This window comes from Cynocephalus volans, chromosome 15 (assembly GCF_027409185.1).
Source record: "Cynocephalus volans isolate mCynVol1 chromosome 15, mCynVol1.pri, whole genome shotgun sequence".
Lineage (NCBI taxonomy): Eukaryota > Metazoa > Chordata > Mammalia > Dermoptera > Cynocephalidae > Cynocephalus > Cynocephalus volans.
The window spans coordinates 93028557-93041176 of NC_084474.1; positions in this window are offsets into that span (position 1 = coordinate 93028557).

Genomic DNA, 12620 nt, shown 5'->3' on the forward strand with positions numbered 1-12620 from the left:
CGTTTTAATTTTAATTAGACATCTTAAATTTCTTTTTCATTGTGGTAAAACATACAGAGAACTTACCATTTTAACCTTTTTTTCCTCGGTGCCGGCCAGCACAGGGATTGAACACTGAACCGTGCTGTTGTCACAGCGTGTTCTAACCAACTGAGCCAACCAGCCAGCCCCCGTGTTAACCATTTTAAAGTGTACAATTCAGTGGCATTTAGCACATTCATAATGTACAACCACCACCATTATCTAGTTCCACAACTTTTTCTTCAGCCCAAATGGAAAGCTGTACCATTAAAGTCCCTCCCCACCTGCTCCCGGACCCTGGCAACCACTGATCTACCTTTGTCTCTATAGATTTGCCTATTCTGGACATTTCCCACGTATGGAATCAGACAGCAGGTGGCCGTTTGTGTCTGGCTGCGTCTTTCACGTAGGGTAAGGCTTTTAAGTCTTGTCCATGTTGTAGCGTGCAGCAGAGCTGCACCCCTCTTATGGCTGGGTAATACTCCAGTGAACGGATATGCCACATTTTGTTTATCCGTTAGCTGAATTTGTTTATTGTCTTTAACAGTTTTTTGGGGGGGGTCCTGTAGGACTTTCTCCATGAAAGACCACGTCATCTGTGGATAGAGAGGCCTGACTTCTCCCTTCCTCGGTGGGCACCTTTGCCCCGCTGTCTTGCCCAACTGCTGCCCTCAGTGCAGTGTGGAGCGGGGCTGGTCAGAGCAGCCTGACCTCATTCCTGGTCTTGGGGCAAAAGCTTTCAGTCTTTCACTTAAACACTTTCGGACCTGTCTGTATTTTCTAATTTTCTTCAATGTAATAATTTTTTCTTGTGTAATAATAAAAGGTCATTTCTTTAGGTCAATGCCTACAAATGTCTAAGCCAATCTAAAGAACATTTTCCCCAGGGGGTAAAATAAGCAGAATAATTAGCGTTTTTGTTGTCAAATGCAATAGGGTAACGTACTAAAGTTGGGCGTGATTCAAAAGGTTTAAACAAGTAGTACACGCCTCATCCGTAGTGCACAAACCCAGTCGGACCCAGCACAGAGCCTGAAGGCCAGGGCGGCCTGGGGCCAGGTCCCAGTTTCAGGGTCACTGAAAAACTTAAACTCCCCAAACCCCCATTTACGAATAAGGAGACTAAGCCCTCCTACCTTGGAGGGTCGTGGCAAGAACTGAGGATAGTGGCTGTCCATGTGAACTCAGTACTAGCTGTTTTCATTGAGGGGAGCAGGAGGAACAACTGAGGGACAAAGGATGTGCCACTTCAGGAGGTTAGAGCTCTGTGGCCTCTTCCCTGTGGGGTGGGTCCGGGCTGAAAAGATAAGAGAGCATCAGCAAAGGGTTAGACTTGAGGGACAACAGCCCCACAGGGTGGGGTTGTGCATGTCACCCACCATTCCACTTGGACAGCGAGCTCTGCTTTCACTGGATTGTGTTGATGGGAAGTGTAACCAAACACGGCAGTTCTGATATGGGCAGGACCAGAAAATTTCAACGTCATCTGTGGGGTCCATGTCTATACCCCTGGGAAGGCTTCGGGAGAAGCACTCAGCCCAGGGGCTAAGTCACCATCCTGAGAGTTGGGAAGACCCAGCTCCAACGCAGGTCTGGCACTTACTTAAGACCGTGTGGCTGGCAAGTTACTCTGCTACTCAGTTTCCTCACCTGTGAAATGGGGATAAGACTTGTACCTCTCGGGTGGTCATGGGAGTTAAACAAGACGCTACGCGGACAGTGCACTGTGACCTGTGGTGCACTGGGACACACCAGGCGCTGGTGCCCCGTGTCTGCCCGGCCGCCTCACAGCTCCTCTTCAGCCTCTTCTCCCCCCACCTCTGCCAGGTGACACCTCCCTCCAGGCCTTGGGCGGTACCTACTGCCACCCATTTTGGCATCTGGGACTTTGGCCTTTATCTGATGGATCCCCACTAACAGGCTAGAATGGTCTCTACCCTCCAACTCCCACACTTTGGGCCTCCCCAAGTCTTGTCCGAGATTCCCTTTTTTCCAGGACCTCACCTAATGTTCACTCCAACATCCATATCTAATGGCATGTAGTACTGAATTCCTGGTATATATAAAACTGTCATGCTGGATCCCTGGCACACAGTCAGCTGTAGTGTGCAATCCCTTGTCACAGGAAGCAGTGAAAGCTATAGTTAAGGATACTCCTTCCTAAAGAAGATCCCTTACAACTCAAAGCAGTGTTTGCACGAACATGTAAGATCTATAACCCCAGCCAACAGACCTACGCCACTGTGTGAACTACTGCATTCCCAGTGCAGCTTACTCAGTGGTGCAGAAGTGTGGCTGGCAAGCCTCCAGAGGAAACTAGGAAACTGGCAACTGAGCTTGTGATGCCTTCAGATCCTGTCGAGTGTCTCTTTTGATTGGTTTCCAGTGACAGCTAAGAGCTTACATGAAGTTATGGGGTCTTGATTTCAGAAAGAATATAAATATGAACACAAGCCAAAACTCTACTTACTAAAGTGTTAAAAGTGCTGGCTTTCAAGAACATTCTCCAGTCTGGGAGAAAAGAAGCTTCCAGTTCCCTGACAGAGCTAAGTTGTAAATTACCTCGTGACCTGGGTTGGCAAGAAAAGGGGTTCCAAAAATCAGTTGCTGTATTCAATCTTCTAATGAATTCTCCTTAGAGAAGGTGATTTCCAATTGCTTAAGAGAAAAAAGGAGAGGAAAAAAAGGAAAGAAAAAAGCAGTGAAATGTTAAAATCCTTTGGTTTATTTATTTTTTAAAGTGTTTTTGTATTTTATTTACACACAATTTTTCTGATTTATCATTTTTTTTTCTTAATTTTATTTTGTTGATATACAATGTGGTTGATTATTGTGGCCCATCACCAAAACCTCCCTCCCTCCTCCCTATCCCCCCTCCCACCCAACAATGTCCTTTCTGTTTGCTTGTTGTGTCAACTTCAAGAAATTGTAGTTGTTATGTCTTCTTCCCCCCCTCCCCCGGTTTTTGTGTGTGTGTGTGTGTGAACTTATTTATTATTAGCTCCCACCAATAAGTGAGAACATGCGGTATTTCTCTTTCTGTGCCTGACTTGTTTCACTTAATATAATTCTCTCAAGGTCCATCTATGTTGTTGCAAATGGCAGTATTTCATTCGTTTTTATAGCTGAGTAGTATTCCATTGTGTAGATGTACCACATTTTCCGTATCCACTCATCTGATGATGGACATTTGGGCTTGTTCCAACTCTTGGCTATTGTAAAGAGTGCTGCAATGAACATTGGGGAACAGGTATACCTTCGATTTGATGATTTCCATTCCTCTGGGTATATTCCCAGCGGTGGGATAGCTGGGTCATACGGCAGATCTATCTGCAATTGTTTGAGGAACCTCCATACCATTTTCCATAGAGGTTGCACCATTTTGCAGTCCCACCAACAATGCATGAGAGTTCCTTTTTCTCCGCAACCTTGCCAGCATAAAATCCTTAGGTTTAAATAGTATACTCTAGTAAGTATTAAATAAAATACACATATAAATGTTATAATTATGTTATTAGTAAAAATTAGTGCAGAAAAAAATGTATTTATATTTTCTAATGCAAACCCTTCCTCTTTCTAAAAGTTTTAGATAAGAAAAATGGGAAAATGTAACAGTATCTTCACCTGTAACCTTAGCTCAATGGCCTGGAAGTTCCTGCTCATGAGTTATAAAAAAGAATAATAAACCGGTAGTGTCCTCAAAAGATGTTAAAGAATCTCTCTGCACTAAGACAGTTGATTCAGATTTAACAAGTCTTAATAAGGGAAAATAAATACATAAGAATGATACAAAAAAATCCCAAGTCCACTGACATTCTAATCATGGACAAATTCCATTGTTTTGTGAGTTGCTTACAAGTTAACTATTTGCTTTCTCTCTCTTTTTATCAGTGTGAAAATATACTGCCAACCTACTCTTATGAATTTATTTTGTTAAAAATCAAATATAAATGAATAAGTAGTAAAAGAAAAAAGTTAATTAAGTGGAACTTCCTAATTTCTTTATTCTTATCTCTAGTAGAGGTGGGTTATCATACCTACACTAAATATTTAAGACTCTGTATGTCCATGTATGTACAGAACTAATCTGAATTACAGACACTAACATCTTCCTTTAGATAGGTGGGTCTTGTAGACACAGGAAGTAATGCAAATTATGTCATGCAGAGTTCCTTCCTGCCCTGGCTAAGGTTTTATTTTTTGCTTATTTATTTTTTTGACGGCTGGCCTGTATGGGGACTCGATCCCTTGACCTTGGTGTTATCAGCACATTCTCTCCCAAGTGAGCTAACCAGCCAGCCCTCTGGCTAAGGTTTTAAAATGTGGGTGGCTGGTTAGCTCACTTGGTTAGAGCGTGGTGCTAACACCAAGGTCAAAGTTTAGGATCCCTGCACTGGCCAGCCACCAAAAAAATAAAATAAAATAAATAAAACATCATGTGTATCAGCAATTTGTAATACCAACAGTGACTGCATTATTCTTTCTTCTCAACCTACAATATAATTTCTAAAATTCCTAATTGAATTGAGTCTTGGGCTGATACTAAGTTGAAGAAATCACTGAAAAATCTTTGCCTGAAGAATTTTTAAAGAAATTAAAATTTATAAAGACAACATATGTGTTTGCCACACAATCCCATGCATGGTTTTTCTTATCTTCTCTTCAAATAAATTTCTTCTTCAAGACACTGAAGTTAATATAGTAAAATCAATGAGTTGTAATCGGTGTTTTATACTTGGTAAAGTTACATTTAAAAACCAGAGCTTTAGATAGTACTGCCATGTAGGCATTGTCTGGTGTAACTACACGTATGTGTGTATAGTTACACAAACACTTGTTGGGACATATGGAGACCAATGTCCAACAGGAGCCTGTGCGTCGTGGAGAATAGGGGACAGGGAAGCCACGCAGGTCTGAGAGGCCACAGTGAGGTCTGCCACGCCAGGGCATATACTGTCCAGAAATCAGGATTTTCCCTCATCAGGGTGACATGTGCTCCCGTGTCTCAAAAGTCAGTGAAGTTTTGTGCTAATCTCACGTGAGTCTTTTGTGCTGGGTTGCACGTGGTACCTGAAAGCCAACAGTAACAGCAATGGCTCCTTGCTTCAAGAGGAGCCACACCCCTGGCTCCTTTCTCTGTGGCTGCTGAAATCGTGGTAACCCGTGTGTACTCGGGTGGACGGGGCCACCAAGGCAGAGGCTGTGTCTTCATCTCAGCCACCTTTGCTTTGACCTTGACCACCTGGCCTGGCGGCTCCTCCAAAAGCTACCCTTCTCCAAGAACAGACCCCAGAGGATCGTGAGAACTGCAGCATGTCACTCCCATGGTCAAGGGTGCACCTGACACCCAGGTAATTTATGGCACCTCTGAGAGGGCTTCGTGGTGACACCCAAGTCAACACATCGCCATGCTTCTGTGTGAGTGGATGCCCACTGGGAGACAGGCAATCAATACCATGTTATAAAACTGCTGGTGAGAAAATCCTACTGAATGGCACATGTCATTCCCTCCTGCAGTCAACCTCCACCAGGAAAACCTACAAGGGAAGGCAAGGCAAGACCAGAAGCCAGAACACTGGGTCCATTCAAACATTCACAAATGTCCTCTGCAGTTACTCAAACTCAAGGGGACAGATGTGTCCTTGTTGCAGTAAGGATGGATAGGGCATTCCCTTGTGGCAAAACCACTGCTTTAGTAGCAGTAAATAAATGAGTCTAGTGAGACCCCAACATGGGGGCTCCCATTAGTCTTCTCCAGGACACACGAGCTCATAAACACAAGCTCTTCAGAGGGTCTCCCTGAATTGACAATGAAGAAACATCAGGCAAACCAAAACAGGGTCATTTTACAAAACCAGCCTGTGTTCTTTAAAAACGCAATGTCGTAATAGACAAAGGAAGCCCAAGAAACTGTGTCAGATTAGAGGGGACCACAGAGCAGGGGTGTGGTGGCAAATGTGCAACAGGTCTTGGGGAAAAAAGCCTTGGGGTCTGCCCATTTCCACGGTGCGAACACTCTCACCCTGGCCAATTTCCAGCTGCCAACGAGCCATCATGGAGCGCAGAGCTGGGAAGAGGTGAGCAGCACACGCTGTTTCACATACTGCCCCGTAGAAACACAACCGCATGCCCTCAAGAACACAGATAAACGTAAAATGTAGCAAATTATCAAAGCGCTGAGTTTTGTATATTCACTTCCTTTAAGTAGAATTCACTAAATTGTAAGTTTATATCCAGGCCACACCCTGCTTACTCTGCTTCCCTTTCCCGGGCTGGGCAGACCCTGCATCTTCACGAGCCCCGCCTCGAGCACAGCTGTCACCACTGTTTGTCCAGCAGCAGGCACTCACTTTGTGTCTCTGTGTCACTTGTTAGAAATCCTTGCAATAGTTCTAACTTTTCATTATTAGTATATCTGTATGGTGACCTGTGATCAGTGATCTTTGATGACGACTGTACTGTTTGGGGACGCCACAAACCGTGCCCACGTGAGACGGTGAACTTAACTGATCCATGTGGTGTGTGTTCCGACTGCTCCACTGACAAGCCATTCCCTGTCTCTCTCCCTCTCCCCAGGCCTCCCTGTTTCCTGGGACACAACAGTTTTGAAATTAGGCCAATTAATTAACCCTCAATGACCTCTAAGTGTTCACGGGAGGAAGGCCTGTTGAAAGCCGAGATGGGCCAAGAGTGGGGCTTCTTGTGCCAAACAGCCAAGTTGCGACTGCAGAGGGAAGGCTCTTGAAGGAAACAGAAGTGTGCTCCAGTGAGCCCACGAGTGCCTGGGACGCCAAGCAGCCTGGCTGCTGACGTGGGGAAAGCGTTAGTGGTCTGGATGGAAGATCAGACCCGCTGCCTAAGCCTACCCAGAGCAGGCCTCACTCTACTCAGCTCCAGGAAGGCCGAGAGAGGGGAAGGAGCTGCAGAAGACGAGCTGGAAGCCAGCAGGGGTTGGTTCGTGAGGCTGTGAAAAGCATCTGCCTCCATGATGTAAAGTGCAAGGCGAAGCGGCACATGCTGGTGGAGAAGCTGCGGCAAGCTGTCCAGAACAGCCAAGATCACTGACGAAGGCGGCTGCAGTGCACGACATAGCCTTCTACTAGAAGATGCCTTCTAGGACTTTCATAGCTAGACAGGAGAAGCCAGCACCTGGCTTCGATGCTTCAAGGGACAGGCTGACTCTCTTGTTAGGGGCCAATGCTCACTTACCAATCTGAAAATCCTAGGACCCTTAAGAATCACGCTATATAAATTCAATCAAAGGAATTCTACCTGTGTTCTAGAAATGGAACAAAGCCTGGATGGCTGTACATTTGTTTACAGCACAGTTTACTGAATCTTTTAAGCCCACCGTTGAGACCAACTGTTCAGAAAAAAAGACTCCTCTAAAACTATAACTGCTCATGGACAATGCACCTGTCACTCAGGAGCTCTGGTGGAGACGTTTCATGCTGCTGACACAACAGCCATTGTGCAGCCTAGGGATCAAGCAGTCACTTTGACTTTTGAGTCTTATTATTTAAGAAATACATTTCATAAGGCTGTAGCTCCCATAGATTGTGATTCCCCTGAGGGAGCTGAGCAGAGTAAATTGAAAACCTTCTAGAAAGAATCCATCATTCTGGATGTCACTGAGAACATTCGTGGTTTGTGGGAGGTCAAAATATCAACATTAACAGGACCTCGGAAGAAGCTGATTCCAACCCCATGCATGACTTTGAGGGGTTCAAGACTTCAGTGGAGGAGGTAACTGCAGATGTGGTGGAAACAGCAAGAGAACTAGAATCAGAAGTAGAGCTTGAAGATGTGACCGAAGAGCCGCAACCTCATGATAAAACTTGAGCAAACGAAGAATTAGTTCTGGATGAGCAAAGAAAGTGGTTTCTTGAGGTGAAAAATACTCCTGGTGAAGATGCTGTGAACATGGTTGACATGACAACAAAGGATCTGGAATGTTACATCAACTTAGCTGACAAAGCATCAGCAGCGTTCGAGAGGACTGATTACAGTTTTGAAAGAAGTTCTACGTGCTGTGGGTAAAACGCCATCAGACAGCATTGCAAGCTACAGAGAAATCTTCTGTGAAAGGAAGAGTCGATCAATGTGGCAAACTTCACCGTTGTCTTATTTTAAGAAATTGCGACAGCCACCCCAGCCTTCGGCAACTACCACCCTCGTCAGTCAGCACCATCAGCATCAGGGTGAGACCCTCCACCAGCAAAAAGATGGTGACTTGCTGAAGGCTCGGATGATCGTTAGCCTCTTTTAGTAATAAGTATTTTTTAAATTAAGGTATGTGCATTGTTTTTAACATAATGCTACTGCACACTTAATAGTAGAGTGTATACATACATACCTTTTATATGCTCTGGGAACTAAAAGAACACGAATGACTCGCTTTATGGCAATATTCACTTTATTGTGGTGTGTGGAGCCAAACCAGCAAGGTCTCGGAGGTATGCCTGTAATTTGCTTTTAATAATGGCTGTTTGACAAACAGCTGATAAAATTCCTGAAAATAGCGCTTCTAAAGAAATATGACAATTACATGCAATGTGTGATCTTGGATTGGATTTTGGATTTGGGGGAAATTGCTATAAAGGACATTATTAATAGACTATATATTAGATAATATTAAATTTTCTGAATGTGATACTTACACTGTTTATGCAAATGAATACCCCTGCTCTAAAGAGAGGTATATTGAAGTATTTAGAGGTTATATTAGTTTTCTAGGGCTGCTGTAACAAAGACCCACAAACTGGGTGGCTTAAAACAACAGAAATCTATTCTCTCCTAGTTCTGGAGGCCAGAACAATTGCATCAGCAAGGTGTCTGGAGATTCTGAGGGACAATCTATTTCATGCCTCTCTCTTGGCTTCTAGTGATGGCTGGTAATCCTTGCTGTCCCTTGCTTTGCAGATGTATCACCCCAACTTCTGCCTCTCTTGTCACATGGTGTTTTTCCTCCATATGTCAGAACTTTCGTTTTCTTATAAGAACACCAGTCACTGGATTAGGGCCCACTCTAATCCAGCATGATCTCATCTTAATGTGATGACATCTGCAAAGATTCTATATCCAAATAAGGTCACATACATAGGTTCTAGGTGGACATGAATTTCTGGGGGTCACTATTCAACCTAGTACAGGGGCAAAGGTCTGCATAAAGTCTGCAGTGTTCTTAAATAATTCAGCAATTATGTGTTCTCCAACCACAGTGAAATTAACTAGAAATCAATAACAGGAAAATCTCCAGATACTTGAAAACTAAATGGTATGCTTTTAAATACCCATGGATCAAAGAGGAAGTCTCAAGGGAAATTAAAAAATAAACCAAAGCATTGAACAGAATGAAAATTAAAATACAACATATCAAAATAAGATTTGTTGAACACAGCTAAAGCAATGCTAAGAAGGAAAATTTATAGCACTAAATGCACACATCAGAAAAAATAAGTCTCAAATTAATAATCTCAAGAACCTAGAAAAATAAGAGTAAAACCAAAGGAAGCAGAAGGGAGGAAATAATAAAAACAAGTCCAGAAATCAATGAAACTGAAATCAGAAAACCAGTAAGAGAAAAGTCAATGAAACAAAGAGAAGATTCTTTGAACAAATCAATAAAGTTGACGAATGTCTAGCCAGACTGACAGAAGAGAGAGAAGACACAACTACCAGGAATGAAAGACAATTTCAGGAATGAAACGGGACATCACTACAGACCCCGCAAACATCATAAGGGAATACTACACAGCTCTACACAGTTGACAACACAGACAAATGGACCAATTCTTTGAAAAACATATACAACTTCCTATGTGAAATAATTTAAATAGTCCCTTAACTATGAGGATATTGAGTTCATAATTTAAAAACTGCCCCTATCCGCCCTTCACCTCCAAATCTTAGGCCCAGATAGTTTCACTGAAGAATTCTACCAAATGTTAAAGAATTAACACTAATTTTACACAATATCTTCCAGAAAATAGAAGAGGGAATATTTCCCAGCTCATTTTATGAAGCCTGGATTACCTTTATATTAAAACCAGACAAATACAGTATAAAAAAGATAATCACAGAGCAACATCCCTCATAAATACAGATGCAAAAATCCCTAAATGAAGTTGTAACAAATGGAATTCTCCCATACGTAAAAATAATTATATACCACCACCAGGCAAGGCTTATTACAGGGATGCAAAGCTGATTCAATATTCAAATATTCAAATTGTACACTGGTACAATATCAGTGTAATCCACCATATTAACAGTCTAAAGGAGAAAAAGCATCATATCAATCAATGCAGAAAAAGCATGTGACAAAATTCAACACCAATTCAAAATAAAAACTCAGAAAAACAGCAATACCTTTGGGGGAAACTGGGTAAAGGGTTCATAGCATCTCCATATTATTTCCTACAACTGCATGTGAACTTTCAATAATCTTAAAACTAAAACATTTAATTAAACAAACAAACAATGCTCCAAGTCTCCATTTTAAGAAGCCAGAAAGAGAAGAGCAAATTAAATTCAAAGTAACTTACAAAAAAAAAAAAAAAAAAAAAAAAAATCAGAAAATGGCACAGAAAACAAAAAATAGAGGAAAAAAAAAAATCAAAAGTTGGTTCTATAAAAAGATTAATCAAAAGAAAAAAGAGAAAACATACCCTACATATCAGAAATTCAAGAGGGACTATAAATAGAAACTTTGAACTCTATATTTAATAAATAAGTGAATTCATAATTTTAAAAAATGTTCCCACAATGAAAACTCTATATTCATTTCACTAGTGAATTGTATCAAACATTTAAAGAAGAAGTAATACTGATCTTATACAAAGCCTTTCAGGAAATAAAGATACCACTTTTAAGAGGTCAGCATAACCCTCAGTATGACTTGAATGTGTGCCCCAAAGTTCATGTGCTGTAAACCTGATCCTCTACATGCAGGTGCTGGGAGGTAAGACCTTTAAGAGATGCTAGGTCATCTGGGCAGATTAATGCCATTACCACGGGATGGGTTCTTTATCTCAGGAGTGGGTTCCTTATAAAAGAACAAGTTTGCCTCCCCTTTCTCTCCCCTTCTTTCTGCCTTCACCACAGGATGCCACAGCAAGGAGACCCTCACCAGATGCCAGCACCTCGATCTTGGAATACCCATCCTTCACAACTGTGAGGACATAAATTTCTCTTCTTTATAAATTACCCAGTCTGTGGTATTTTGTTACAGCAGCACAAAATGGACAAAGACAATCCTGATGTCAAAACTGATCAAAAATGTTCTCAGAAAATTATAGATCAACAGCTCTCGTGAACTTGAAATTCTCAACAAAATATTCTTAGCAAATTAAATCCAGTGATATACAAAAGGATAATACATCACGACCAAGTAGTTTTTTCCCCCCAGAAAGCCAAGACTGTTTCAACATATGAAAATCACTATAATTCACCACAGTTATAAAGTAAAAAATACACATAATTATGTCAGTAGATGCAGAAAAATCATTTGAACGTAATTCAATACCTATTTATGAAAAAATCTCTCAGCCAACTAAGAATAGAAGGAATCTTCCTCTTCTTGACAGAGAGCATCTGTATAACATCTGCAGCTAACATCATACTTAACTGGGGAGAGAAGTGCTTTTCCTCAGAGTCAGAAATGAGGGAAGGACGGCTGCTTCCACTACTCCTACTTGACATTGCAGTGAAGTTCCAAGCCAGATCAATGATGCAAGAAAAGGAACATAAAGATTACTAAGAAAGAGTTAAAACTGTCTTTATTCATAGCGGACATGATAGTTGTATTAGTCTGTTTTTGTTGCTTATAACAAAATACCTGAAACTGGGTGATTTATAAAGAAAACGAAATTTATTGCTTACGGTTTGAGGCTGGGAAGTCCAAAGTCCATCTGGTGGTAGTGACAGTGACTCAGGGGTCTCACATTGAAAGATGGTGGAAGCAGAGAAAGCAGAGAGAGCAAAAGGCAGACTCTCCTCTTCAAGCCCTCAGAACCACGCCCCTGACCACCATTATTAATCCATTCACTACTGCACGGTCCTACGATCCAATCACCTCTTCAAGGCTCCACCTTTCAATTACCATAATAGGATTTCCCACCCTCTTAACAGTCACAGTGGGGGCTAAGTTTCTAATACATAAAGTGGGATACAATTCAAGCTTCAATGAGTTTTAGAGGGACATAATTCAATCTACCACAATTGTATTTGGGGAAAAAAACTAAGGAATCTACTAAAAAGCTACCAGGACTAAGAAGTGAGTTTTCCAAGATTGCAGGATACATGGTCAATATACATATAGTTGTATTTCTATATACTAGCTATGAATAATTGAAAGTGAATTTAAAACACAGCATCACATTGACAATAGAATCAAAAACATAAAATACTCAGCAATACATCTAAGAAAAGATGTTTAACACCTTTATTTACACTAAAAATGTTTAGGCATTACTGAAACTAAAGACCTAAAAAGTATACACACACACACACTCACACATTATATGTAAATATATACGTGTATATATATTTCATGTTTTTGAAGGCACAATATTTTTAAGGTGTCTGTTCTCCACAAA